This window comes from Brienomyrus brachyistius, chromosome 1 (genome assembly GCF_023856365.1).
Source record: "Brienomyrus brachyistius isolate T26 chromosome 1, BBRACH_0.4, whole genome shotgun sequence".
Classification (NCBI taxonomy): domain Eukaryota; kingdom Metazoa; phylum Chordata; class Actinopteri; order Osteoglossiformes; family Mormyridae; genus Brienomyrus; species Brienomyrus brachyistius.
The window spans coordinates 20,552,234-20,564,523 of NC_064533.1; the positions used below are offsets into that span (position 1 = coordinate 20,552,234).

Genomic DNA, 12,290 nt, shown 5'->3' on the forward strand with positions numbered 1-12,290 from the left:
TTGGTACAGTATCAGCGAGGCGTGCTCTATAGTACTCCCGCCTCTCAATTCACATCTATAACTTTCCTCATAGCTGTTTTGAATACGAGCATAACAAGAACAGGACACGTTTCAGCTGCAGACATAAGCAATTGTTTGGTTTTCAGGAAACAGATACGCATCACATAGATAAATTAAAATATACCGAAGCTTTTGCTAATACGTAAAATATTTTCAGGGATAATACGTGAACAGCTGACAAAATGCAAACTGCCGTGAATAATAAACATTAAACATCGTTGGTATAAGACATGACCACTGCTAAAATGATTTCCATTTTAGGAATGCTGGAGTCAAGGAACAGAAAATTAATGCACCGACTTTTTCTTGGGATTTAGTGATACGTAACATCTGTGTCAATATTGTGAAAGCATTTGTTTCTTCTGTTCTATGGAGTGGTACAAACGGAGAACAAGTTTCCATCTGTTAGCATTTATCAGTAAAAACATGCAGGTATTGTGTATATATGTACGTGAGTAAATATAGGCCCAATGCGTTTCTAAACCTGTAGTTGCTTTGAAAGTATTAAATTCACCGTTGTGGGGAATGTTTAAAGTCACGAGTTGTTTTCAAAAAGCAATATAACATCAATGGCCATGGATTGAAACTAAAGCACTCTCTTTACGTTTACGGCAATTGGTCGAAATGAACAACAATATTACACATTATGTTTAAGATATTGATAATTTATTATATTTATAAATTGAATACGGGGATGTAATGAGATGCTGTAGGTATTTTTGAGGAGCACGCGAGGCACCAATCAGAATTGGAGTGCGGTGCTGTACCGCTCCCCTTCCTCGTACTCTCGTTTAATGGTCATATTGCAATCACGGTAGATACTGTAAGAGTGCGGAGCACCCCGCACTACGCATGACGCACCCCGTTCAGCAACTTCTCCCCCACGTTGAGAGGAGCCATTCCTAACGGTGCAGAGGGAGGAAACTCCGCACGTCTCCGTGCCCCTTTTTTCCCAGCTGACTCCTTTAATAGTCATGATCGGCGGGGGCTGTGCACAGTGCTCTCAGCCGCCTGAGCTGAGTGCGGAGATCTGCAAGACCGCTGCGCTGTGCATCCTCAAGGTAGCTATATGCAAAAGCCCCGTTTGTCATCTTCCCATGTGCACCTACCGCCGCAGAGGAGGACTCGTTAAATCCTCGATGTGCAGAATTAGGCTCGTTTTTTTCTCTCTCCTTTTTCTTAGGAGGTGTGGGTAGGGCGGGATGGGGATCTGATCGGGGGATGAGCGTATTCGCTTGGGTTGAAACGCGCACGCCGCATCTGCAAACGCTTAACGCGGCGCCCCTTAAACTTGCTCTGCAGCAAGCCAGGGACGGGCATATTTTTCCTTTACTTTTAGACTTGGAGGCTTTTTTGCGGCTGGGTGCATCGTAGAGGAGGACCGGCCGGCTGGCTGCGGCTGCTCACTTACGGCAGGGAGGTAAAGGACATATGTAAATGTCGGCATGGGTGTACTGTATGGTACTGTACGGTGGGGCAGTGCAGGGATCTGCTGCATGTTAGCCAGGGGAAAAACGACGATCTAGAGCCTAATTTATTTCCAACTTGTGCGGATCCCTGCTTTCAGTACCGCCCGTATCCATTTATAACCCTATAGTGTTTCACTTTTTGCTTATTTTTCTGTTTTATGGGGAGAAATCAACCAGCTATCTGGTCAACTTCTGGGTGTCTCACGGTGAGTTACGGTATTTTCTTATAGGCGTTGTCGGTTTGTGCCAACTTTTAATTGTTTCGTGTAGAAAACGGTAGGTTGTTTGCCGGTACAGCAAATAATTGGAATTGCCTTAATGTTGGACAATGCCAGTTTATTTAAAAAGATGTCAGAGAGTAAACAGGACGTTAATTAAACGGTATTCATCAAATCTGATATGAAAACCAACGTCTTAACGGTATTCTCAGTTTAGGATGAACCGTTTTAAAGCCTGAAATCATTAATCCGGTGTATACAGAATAAAACATACTAATGAACTTCGAGCTTGTTTAGGAAGTTTACGAGACAGCGAGCACTAAATATATTGCGAGTTAGCAGATCTCTATGCCGCATGTGTGTAGGTCAGGAGCTGTGTTTCACATATGAAAGGAGATACCTTGGGTGTGTGGAGAGGAGGCAGCATGTCCGTGAAAGTAAATGAAACAGTTGGGTGTTGATGTGCGTGGAAATCGGCGTGCCCTTGAGAGTTAAGACTGGGATAGATTGGTGATGATGGTGGTGGTGATGGTAGTGGAGGACAGAACATCCCTTAAGTTAACTGAAGAAGAGATGCTTGGTCAGCAGCCTGCGTGAGTTGGGTGGTTTCAACAACTTCAGTCGGTTACGTGGTCGCAGTAAATCAATGTGCATTTGTGTGTGCAGCTGTCGTCAGGAAGTAAGGCAGTGACAGAATGTGAATGACACGATTCCCACCTATTGGGCTGTGACCTGGCATTGTGAGGGAGGAATCACTGCATTTCTTTAGGCCACTGTGTTGCTCTCTCACCTTAAGGCTAATCTGTATCCCTTCGTTTCCAAGACTTTGGCTTACGTAGCCAAACCCAACAGAAATTATTTCCTCACAGGAAGTTTTCCATGTGTCGAAAGGAAAGTTGAATCATTTGCTATTGTTTTTCAGCCATCATTAACCTTTAATCCTATGGAAAACAATGTAGCTCAAATATAGGTTGAACAGAAATCTCTGTATTTTTAAATATTTGAAAATCCAGTGTGATCGTTCTTTACCTTTAGTCAGGATTTGTAAGAGTACTCTCACAAGGAAGGAACGATGCCTTTGGTCAAATCACAAGTGAACTTGTTTTTTTTTTATACTTTTGTCAACATTATTTTAGGGAGCCGATCTTACGCCATGTGAGCTGCTGTCACAGAGAGAGATAATGCTTTTTTTCACTGTTTATGACCTGATTTCCTAGTGTAACTGCTCATGATAAATCATATGTCGATGAAAGCCTATATATAGTTCCCAGGATTCAACTGTTTTATTTCTGCACAGATACTTGTGAAGAAGACCCCTGTCTTAAGCTTTCTAGTTTAACGGCGCAGGTGTATTATATAGTAGTGGTCAACGATGTCAGTGTTTATCCAAGCAATTGATTTCCACGGGATACTTTAAAGTTCTGGCTGAAGCAGCATTTTGTTTAGGTGAGAAAAGGATTGTGTTTGTGCAGAACATTTAACTTACAGATGCCTTGTATGTGTGCCATTCTGTTCCTCCATCTGCATGTACGACCTGGCCGGTGAGAACACAGTGTTTTTTTTTTGTAGGAAGGCATTTTTCATGGAAAGAAATGGAAGTGTTCACGTTAAGGTATGTGTCATCGCTCAGTTCTGCAAGAGGAGTTATTCCACAGGTCGGCATAGTTCAGCCTGTGGTCTCCGATGAGTTTGATATGAGCATTTTAAAAGACAAGCATGTTGAAGTCAATTTGAGGTCACCACCATTACTGGGGATGAGAGTCTGTACAAAACAGGCATTTATCTGCCCTATCCTCTGATATGTTTCACTAACATTTCAGTTTTACGTTAAATTTGTCAACCTGACCGCGGCAACAGGATAAAAAAAAAGCACATGGAGGAAGAACCCTTTGCCAGAAATAATTACTTATCTTATACTATGTAGAGAACGGCAATGTCTGTTTCCTGGAAAGAATCTAACTATGTACAGAGGCAGCCTTAATTAGTGTTGTGTTGAGCACCATTGCAAAATATGCATTTATAGAATTCAGGTTTCCAGGAATCCCTTACAGTGACTCCCGTATATGAGAATATTATATCCTGTAATGGCATTTGTGAAGAATGACCTTTAAAATCATATAATTTATTATGCTCTTGTAATAATGCAGCCCAGTATGATTCTTGAAAGTATCACTCAAATGTGACTTGTGCATGTGCTGAAATAAGTACACATTGAATTTTACGCCTTTGTTTTTATTGGCAGTTGAGTTGGCATCAGTAGAAAAATTGAATTAATGAACAATATGAGGGTTTTATCTCATAAAAAATATATACTTTGCTGTTTATTCATGGGGTGGCACACTGGTTAGCACCGTTGCCTCACACCTCTAGGACTCTGTTTGAGTCTCCGCCTTGACTCCATGTGTGTGGAGTCTGCATGTGACTCATGCTGGACATGCTTATTACCATTAGTATGTGGAATTGTCTTTACTTTGTACACAGATTTCATTATGTCATAATCAGATGACAATTTAAGGGAAATTCGACTGTCACTTGCTTGTACAGTCACAAATGGAGAGAGACAAACTAGACCCGGCATCATTATTTACTAGTAAAAATGTATGCGTGTGTATCCATTTGTGACTGATCGCCATGTCACCAGAATGGCCCACAAGACGTTTTTTTCTTTATTTTCTCAGCTTTCATTTACCGTTTGCTTATGAATTGAAGAATGCGACCATGCAACAAACCAGGCCAGTTGTTATTTTTTAATTGCCTACTATTTTCTTTTGCACCCTAAGTGGTTCCTTGATCATACCTGCCCAAAAAATTAAACTCCAAATTACACCAAAAAAAAAAAATTGAATTCCTGTTGCTGTTTTTTTTACTAGTCACATGACCGTTGGCTAATTCCGTCACCTGAGCTCCATTTTATCGACTTCACCTTAGCAATGCCTCGCAGCGACACAGCTGTGCAAGAACCTTCGTACTCTGTCCCTGCAGTGAATCTCGTTTTTTATGGTTTTTGAGCAACCGATCCATTTATATCTTTATATAACTTCTTATTTGTAAAAAATCTAAAGGTTTGATAGTTCACGAAGAGTTTAAAAAGCATATCATTCATCCTGGCCAGATCAAGTCGTCTAGTCAGTCTAGACGATACTGATCCCAAGCAGAGTATCCTGCAGTGAGATTTCATAATAATTCCATGAGGTTTCTAAGGGTGCAATACAGATGCATATGCTATATTGCTAACAGCATAAATTTAAATTGTACGGAATGCTGAATTTTAATGTGACATAATACTGCGATTGCAGGTTGTTGGTTTGGAGGTTTAAATTTTCCAAAATTCAAATATAAAATCAGGCCGTGTTCCCTTTTACTGAAGGCTTGTGGAAGAAACCCTAAACACGACAAAATAGAACCAAAAGCTATCACACAGAGCCAACATTTCCCTTCCCCCAGTGTCTCCCCCCGTGGGCTCACATCCATTGAGCTGACCCCACTTAAAACCCTAAAAAGTGACTTAATCCAATCAGGGGCTTCATTAATTGAAGAGTCACTGGGCATAGGGCCGGTTTCTAATTGTCATGGAAACACAAAAGCTGGCCCATATCCACCACACAATGTGTCACGATAATTTGTAGAATTATATCGATTTTGTGTTTGTCCATGATATTGCACTTTGTAATAGTACTGAGGTATTTTACAAAGTAAGATATCAATTTGACATAGGGTTTAATGACTACCTAGTCTAACATGTACCATGCAGGTGAGGAAAGCTTGGGGTCAGAGAGCAGGGTCAGCCTGCATCCCTGAGAGATATAATTACTGGCTATGGGGTTTGAACCCACAACCTTCCAGACACGGGTACAGATCCCTATTCCTACACTCCATACAAAATGATAATGAATTTTATATTTAAAAAAGTATTCCTATGTTTTGTGTGCCACCTTGGAAGTCTAAAAATATTGTGTAACGTGCTTTGCAAGTCATAACTGTCTATCTGTAATAATAAGTGAAATCTAGTGCCCGTCCCTAAGTAAGGTTAAAGTGAAAGCCTTACGCTTACTGGCAAGAACTCAATGACTGTCCTGTAGCATTAGGCGTTTCGGTTCTGCAAGCCACCTGTTAAATCAGCCTCCTTAACCAAAACAGGACACTGTAATTTGTACTGGCAAACTGTCTGATCTGGATCCCTGCTCAGGGAGACAGGAGAGTCGTAATCAAGAGGAAACAATCACTTTCCTGTGTTTCATTTTGTGAAAAGCCTTCTGTTCTTACAGTTTCTTTTTTGGAAGGGGGTGGGGCGTCATTAGGATGGCTGTTTGTCCTGCTACCTGCTGATCCAAAACAAGCAAGGACTGTTCTCAGCTTGGTTCTGGATTGTCCAGAGCCTTTCACATTCTTGGGTCAGAGGTGAGAAAGTTACAGTATGTGTGTTGGCCATGTGAGGGATAGAGACTAGCTAGCAGGGGGCCCAAAGGAAAAGTTTGGTCATTAGGCATTGGGTAAAATGGAAAAATGAGTCACAAGTTTGTATCCAAAAGCGATTCAAAGATCATGCTGTAAAGGTTGAACCTCCTGTGAAAACAATGTCTGTTAGGGAAAGTACAAGAATTCTGAAGTCTAGTGTTGGAAAGTGGTTATTTAGATTATTGACAGTAGGCAAATAAATAGTGTACTAATAAGGGTAGTATTATAGTGCTAGTATTAGTGTGCTAAGTAATGTACTAAAGAAATCCAATATAGAAGATTTATTGTAAGGATTAGGGTATTCGAGTATCCACAGTAGGAGTACAGCAGAGTAGTGTACCTGGGCGTCCGCTATAGAACATTGAATAGTATAAGGAGGATGTTACTTTGGAATTAGTCATTGCAGATTACAAGAAGTATGTGAAGGAGGGTAGTAATGAGTAGTGTAAGGTGAGTACTCAAGGGGCGACCGTAGGAGATTAGAAGGTATTTTTCTGCACTTCACACCCATAGACAGCTGTTACTTAGCAGAAAAATATTTAAAGTACATAATTGAGGCTGGACATAGATAAACTTGAGTCAGCAATCAATGCCACATTATCATATGCAAGGGCAGAGGGAGATATCCTAAGTTTAGAAAGGGGATTTTTTTTTTTGTTGTTGAATGTGTCGTAAAATTCTCCTGTTTTTTTATTTCAGAATTATTGGTTTAATAGTTTTATTTAACAAAAGAATTTGTGATTTTAATACCCCATAGAAAACCAAAAGGTACAAGTACATGTAGGCATTGTACAACGTATAGGGTAACATCCACAACAGCCATGTACAATAACCAGGTGAACATCATCATTAAGTTATCATTCATTTGAACGTGCTAACTACATGGTACAAGTGCATCTGAAGGTGTAATGCAGGAAACTCCCATTGTATAGCTGCAGGCTGTACCTTGCATAGGCCCCGCCCTGTTCCAACCCCCTTCAGTCGGTAAGAACCAAGGTGGGACTGCGCCAGCATCTTTGACTGTGGAGATTTATGTGAACCATATGGGTCGGGGGGGGGGAGATGGGTAGGTCCTCTTTCTGCGTTTCCGTACGCCACATTTGTTTTACTATGCCTGTTTTACTCACAGGAGGATTACACTATGCTTCTGCTTGGAAAAACATGTTTTCTTACCAAATTAAATCGGTCAGGACCGGTGACAAAAGTATGCAGAAGTCTCGGAATAATGTGAACAAATTACACCTTAATAAAATAAAATACATTAGATGATTATATTATTGATTTCTTTGCATATTATATCTGGGGAGATTTAATTTTCCCCTGATAGTAAATGGATGTTTTTTTGTATTTTATTGACTTAAGTCAGCTGTTAAGTTCCTTGTTCTAAGGGATTGTACTATATGGACAAAAGTACTGGGACACCTGGCCATCACACCTACAGGAACTTTTATGACGTCCCATTCTAAATCCATAGGCATCAATATTTGCAGCTATAACAGCTGCCACTCTTCTGGAGTTTTTGCTCATTCATCTAGAAAAGCATTTGTTAGGTCAGGCACCGGTGTTGGATGTAAAGGCCTGGCTCGCAATTTCCCTTCCAGTTCATGCCAAAGGTGTTCAGTGGGGTTGAGGTCAGGGTTCAGTGTGGGCCAGTCAAGTTCTTCCACACATAACTCACCCAACCATGTCTTTGTGAACCTTGCTTTGTGCGCTGGGGCACAGTCATGCTGGAACAGAAAAGGGCTTTCCCCATATTGTTCCCACAATCTTGGAAGCATAGAATTGTCTAAAATGTCTTGGTATGTTGAAGCATTAAGAATTCCCTTCACTGGAACTAAGGTGCCTAGCTCAACCTCTTAATTGCAACCCCATACCATTATCCCTCCTCCACCAAACGTTACAGTTGGCACACTTGCAGGTAACGTTCTCCTGGCATCCGCCAAATCAGACTTGTCCATCAGACTGCCAGTTAGAGCAGCGTGATTCGTCACTCAGCAGAACATGTTTCTACTGCTCCAGGGTCCAGTGGCTGTGTGCTTTACACCATGACTGCGCAATATTACCAGAATCTCATATCCCGATACGATATATATATATATATATATATATATATATATATATATATATATATATATATATATATATATATATTATGACTGCACCTCATATTTGTGGATTTATTTCTACAGATCAGCTGCTGTAGGAATTGGACAGAAATCCACAAATAAAAAGGAGGTCACAAATGTCATGTGATCCACAAATATACAAGTGGTCCACAAATGTACAAAACCCCTTTTAGGTGAATAGCTTATTTTTGTGGATATGAATTTATATCATGCAAATATGATTTTACTCATCATAAATAAAAATACATATTTGCGGATAATAACGTATTTCTGTTTTTAGCTACAGTATATAGAGCCCCTAAGGTCAGGGTGGGAAAATATTTTTGAAATACTTTTATGTTACTAATAATAGCTGTACTGTGTCCATTTGTAACCTCACAATACTTTTCCGTTACTAATAATAACTGAACTGTGTCAATTTAACCTCAATACTTTTCCATTACTAATAATAACTGTACTGTGTCCATTTAACCTCACAATACTTTTCTGTTACTAATAATAGCTGTACTCTGTCCATTTAACTTCACAATACTTTTCCGTTACTAATAATAGCTGTACTCTGTCCATTTAAAGTACAAAAGATAGAATCAATGGATTAATAAGTCCAGTTAAAGGTGCTTTAAGCATTAAACTATAGGGGACACTGCAAACCAACTTTCATATATGTGTTTTTATACATATTCATTAATAAATACCTGGATATGTGCATGCAAAATAAGAATCAGGATTGAGTAATGACAACACGATAGCACTAATGAAAGATTTTGAAAGTAATACTGATGATTTTATTTTGACTGAGGAATAACAATACAACAGTATAACACATTTCATACATGTAGCGGGCAACAATGAAAAGAATTTCATGATTTGAGTAATGGTCACTCAGTGCCCCAGTACAGCTTTACTGTACGTCTAGCAAGGCCCCTGCTGTGGAATATCTAGCAGGGAAGAAATTTCACAAACTGACATATTGCAAAGGTAGCATCTTGTAACAGCACCATGCTGGAATTCACTGAGCTTTTCAGACTGACCCATTCTTTCACAAATGTTTTTAAACCTGACTGCATGGCTCGGTGCTTGAGTGGGTATACCTGTGACAATGGGTCTGAAAGAAACACCTGAATTCAGTATTGAAGAGGTGTGTCCCACTATTTTTGTTCATATAGTGTATATTCCCTCCAGGACTTCAAAATAAAAGTCCTTACATTTCTGAAATAAGGTAAAAATAAAAAATCTTCAGTGGCCCACAGGTAGGGCTGGGCAGTTAATGGAAAATTAATTAAAACCAACATTCAGAACCTCTAATCAACGTAATTTTGCCCATGTTAATGACTTTGATTATTTTTTATTCTGTTAATACTTAAAAAAATCTGTCGATACCTTCCACAGTATGTGTTCATGTATGTGTTACTGTCCCCTTAAAAATATACTACCGCATGTGTCGTCATGTGACTTCTCCCGTCAAAGTCTGTGACATGGAAGCAATAGTAACATGGAGGAGAACTGAAACACCAAGCCCACTGAGCAACTCCAGCAACCAACAAAAAATGCAGTGTCTGTTGTTTGGACACATTGTGGCCTTAGTGCTTTAGTGAAGACGACACCAAACAAAAAGAGGTCAAATGTAAACAGTGCGGAAAAACAGTTTCAGCTACCAAAGTTAATATCACCAATCAGATTCAGCACTAGCAATATTTAAAATACAGTAGAAGCCACTTGTAGTGATCAACTGCTTATATGGATCAAAAAGCTTGGGACAGAATCATTCCTGTACAAATATTGTTTAAATAATTTGCTTATAGTAATCAAGTAGTCCGCTTACAGTGTTTTTTTTTTTTGGGGGGGGGGGGGGGGGGTTGGTGGTGGTTCTTTTTATACGTAACAACATATGGGAAAATTTTTAATTATGGTAATTCTTTTTATTTACTTGCCTACTTTGTCTTTCGGTAACCAATCTGCTTCTGGATAGCTACCTGAGATTAATGCTGCGTACATGACAGGAAACAGAAAGCAATTTTCTCTCAGTTACGAACATAGACTCATCAAAGTTTATGATAAACTGCAAAAAATTTGCAAACGAGATGCATGCTCACACAAGAAATCTTATGGCAAATCTGTATTATTCCATAAACCTAAAATTAACTATATCAAAAGCACTGGGGTAGTTTGCTAACCCAACAGATTATTTACAATGTAATAAAACTCTTACATACATATAAATGCATGTGCAGACTTGTCTTGAATTGAAAATCTCATGCCAGCCAGAGCTAACCAAAGTCGGCAACTCTGCAGTACTGTATTTTGAAGTCAATAAAATTTAGTAAATAGCGAAGCTGTCTACTTTATTACCTTATATTCATGCTGTATATATATACAGAAATGTCAATTAGATGGAAATCTGTCCGTTAGAGAAAAAATTTGTTAGAATGATCATCCACTTATAGTGATCAATTCCACACAGACAGATGTGATCACTATGAATGGTTCCATCCATCCATTTTCCAAACCGCTTATCTTATTGGGTCGCGGGGGGTCCGGAGCCTATCCCGGAAGCAATGGGCACGAGGCAGGGAACAACCCAGGATGGGGGGCCAGCCCATCGCAGGACACAGTCACACACCATTCACTCACACATGCACACCTACGGGCAATTTAGCAACGCCAATTAGCCTCAGCATGTTTTTGGACTGTGGGGGGAACCGGAGTACCCGGAGGAAACCCCACGACGACATGGGGAGAACATGCAAACTCCACACACATGTGACCCAGGCGGAGACTCGAACCCGGGTCCCAGAGGTGTGAGGCAACAGTGCTAACCACTGCACCACCATGCCACCCCATACAGTGCTAACCACTGCACCACCATGCCGCCCCATACAGTGCTAACCACTGCACCACCATGCCGCCCCACTATGAATGGTTTCCACTCTAATTTATTTTGTTTGCAAGAAATGCAAAAATTAGTTTTTTCAAATTTTTTTAGGGATCTTTTGACTTTCAAACTTAAATGTGACCTTTTTCATAAGGCGTTTTTATTTCAGGTGATTTGTGCTTTGATTTCAGTTGTTTGAAATATTCAATAATCATAAATGGTTCACTTGTGTGTTTCCTTCAGTAATTTTAAAATCATAAATATGTCTTTCATTAGAAAAAATATCCTATATCCTAGCTTTAGTAGTTGAGCATATTTACAGTACACAAAAAAAAAACTAAATCGAAATAATCGTAATCGAGGTAAAACGTTCAATTAATTGTGATATTGATTTAAGGTCATATCACCTAGCCCTACCCACAAGATGTTTGTTATGGTGTGTTCCTTTTTTTTTCTTCGTATCAGTAAGTGCTGATTGGTCAGCTGAACCCTAGTCTGATTACCAGAATTCTGACGTGGGCGGTGACTTTGATCACCATGTTTCTGCCTTATAAACCGTGTTGCTGTCATCTTAAGGCAGCCTGGGCCAGTGATGAGTGCTAATTAATACAAGACAAGCCAGGGCTGGCTAACAGCAACATAGTGCTGGAACTCCGCAGGAAAAAAACAAGTCATGCTCCACACGTTTTTATAGATCTCAGACCAATTCCTTAACTTACTCTTGTTCTGGTCTTTTTTTCAAACCCTTTTAAATCATTGAATGCTAACGTGTGCCTTTTTTTCCTGGCAGTTTTTGACTTGTATCTAATCTTTTATGAAGTGTGCCATTTTAGAAATGAAGCAAGTGCGAATTATTGGAACTGTTGTAAATACCACAGTGGAATTTCTTCAATTTTTAGGCCAAATTCCGACAGAGCAACAATGCGTTACATTCACTGATTTTTGTGGCAAATGTGGTATATTTGTTCTTAATGGTATTTAGAGAATTTAACTCCAGACACATTTCGAGCTCCAGATTATTTTTTGAGTCCACTTCAGTTTTGAGAAATCTGGGAGCTAGGAAATTATCTTTTGTTTATCAACCCCAGTA

At 39.7% G+C, this 12,290-nt stretch overlaps 1 protein-coding gene across 5 annotated transcripts in view; it reads left to right on the top strand.

Moving 5' to 3' along the window:
• The first annotated feature begins 885 nt into the window (after positions 1-885).
• jcada (junctional cadherin 5 associated a) overlaps positions 886-12,290 on the top strand; it is a 33,411-nt gene continuing 22,006 nt past the window's right edge. Inside the window, exons 1-2 of one of the 5 annotated variants that reach the window (XM_049015912.1) lie at positions 886-1,121; positions 3,317-3,359. The gene's annotated coding sequence lies outside the window, so the exon portion shown is untranslated. Of the gene's footprint in view, positions 1,122-1,294; positions 1,481-1,695; positions 1,736-3,316; positions 3,360-12,290 lie in introns of those variants that run through there. The other 4 variants (XM_049015910.1, XM_049015904.1, XM_049015890.1 and 1 more) reach the window with 4 other exon arrangements.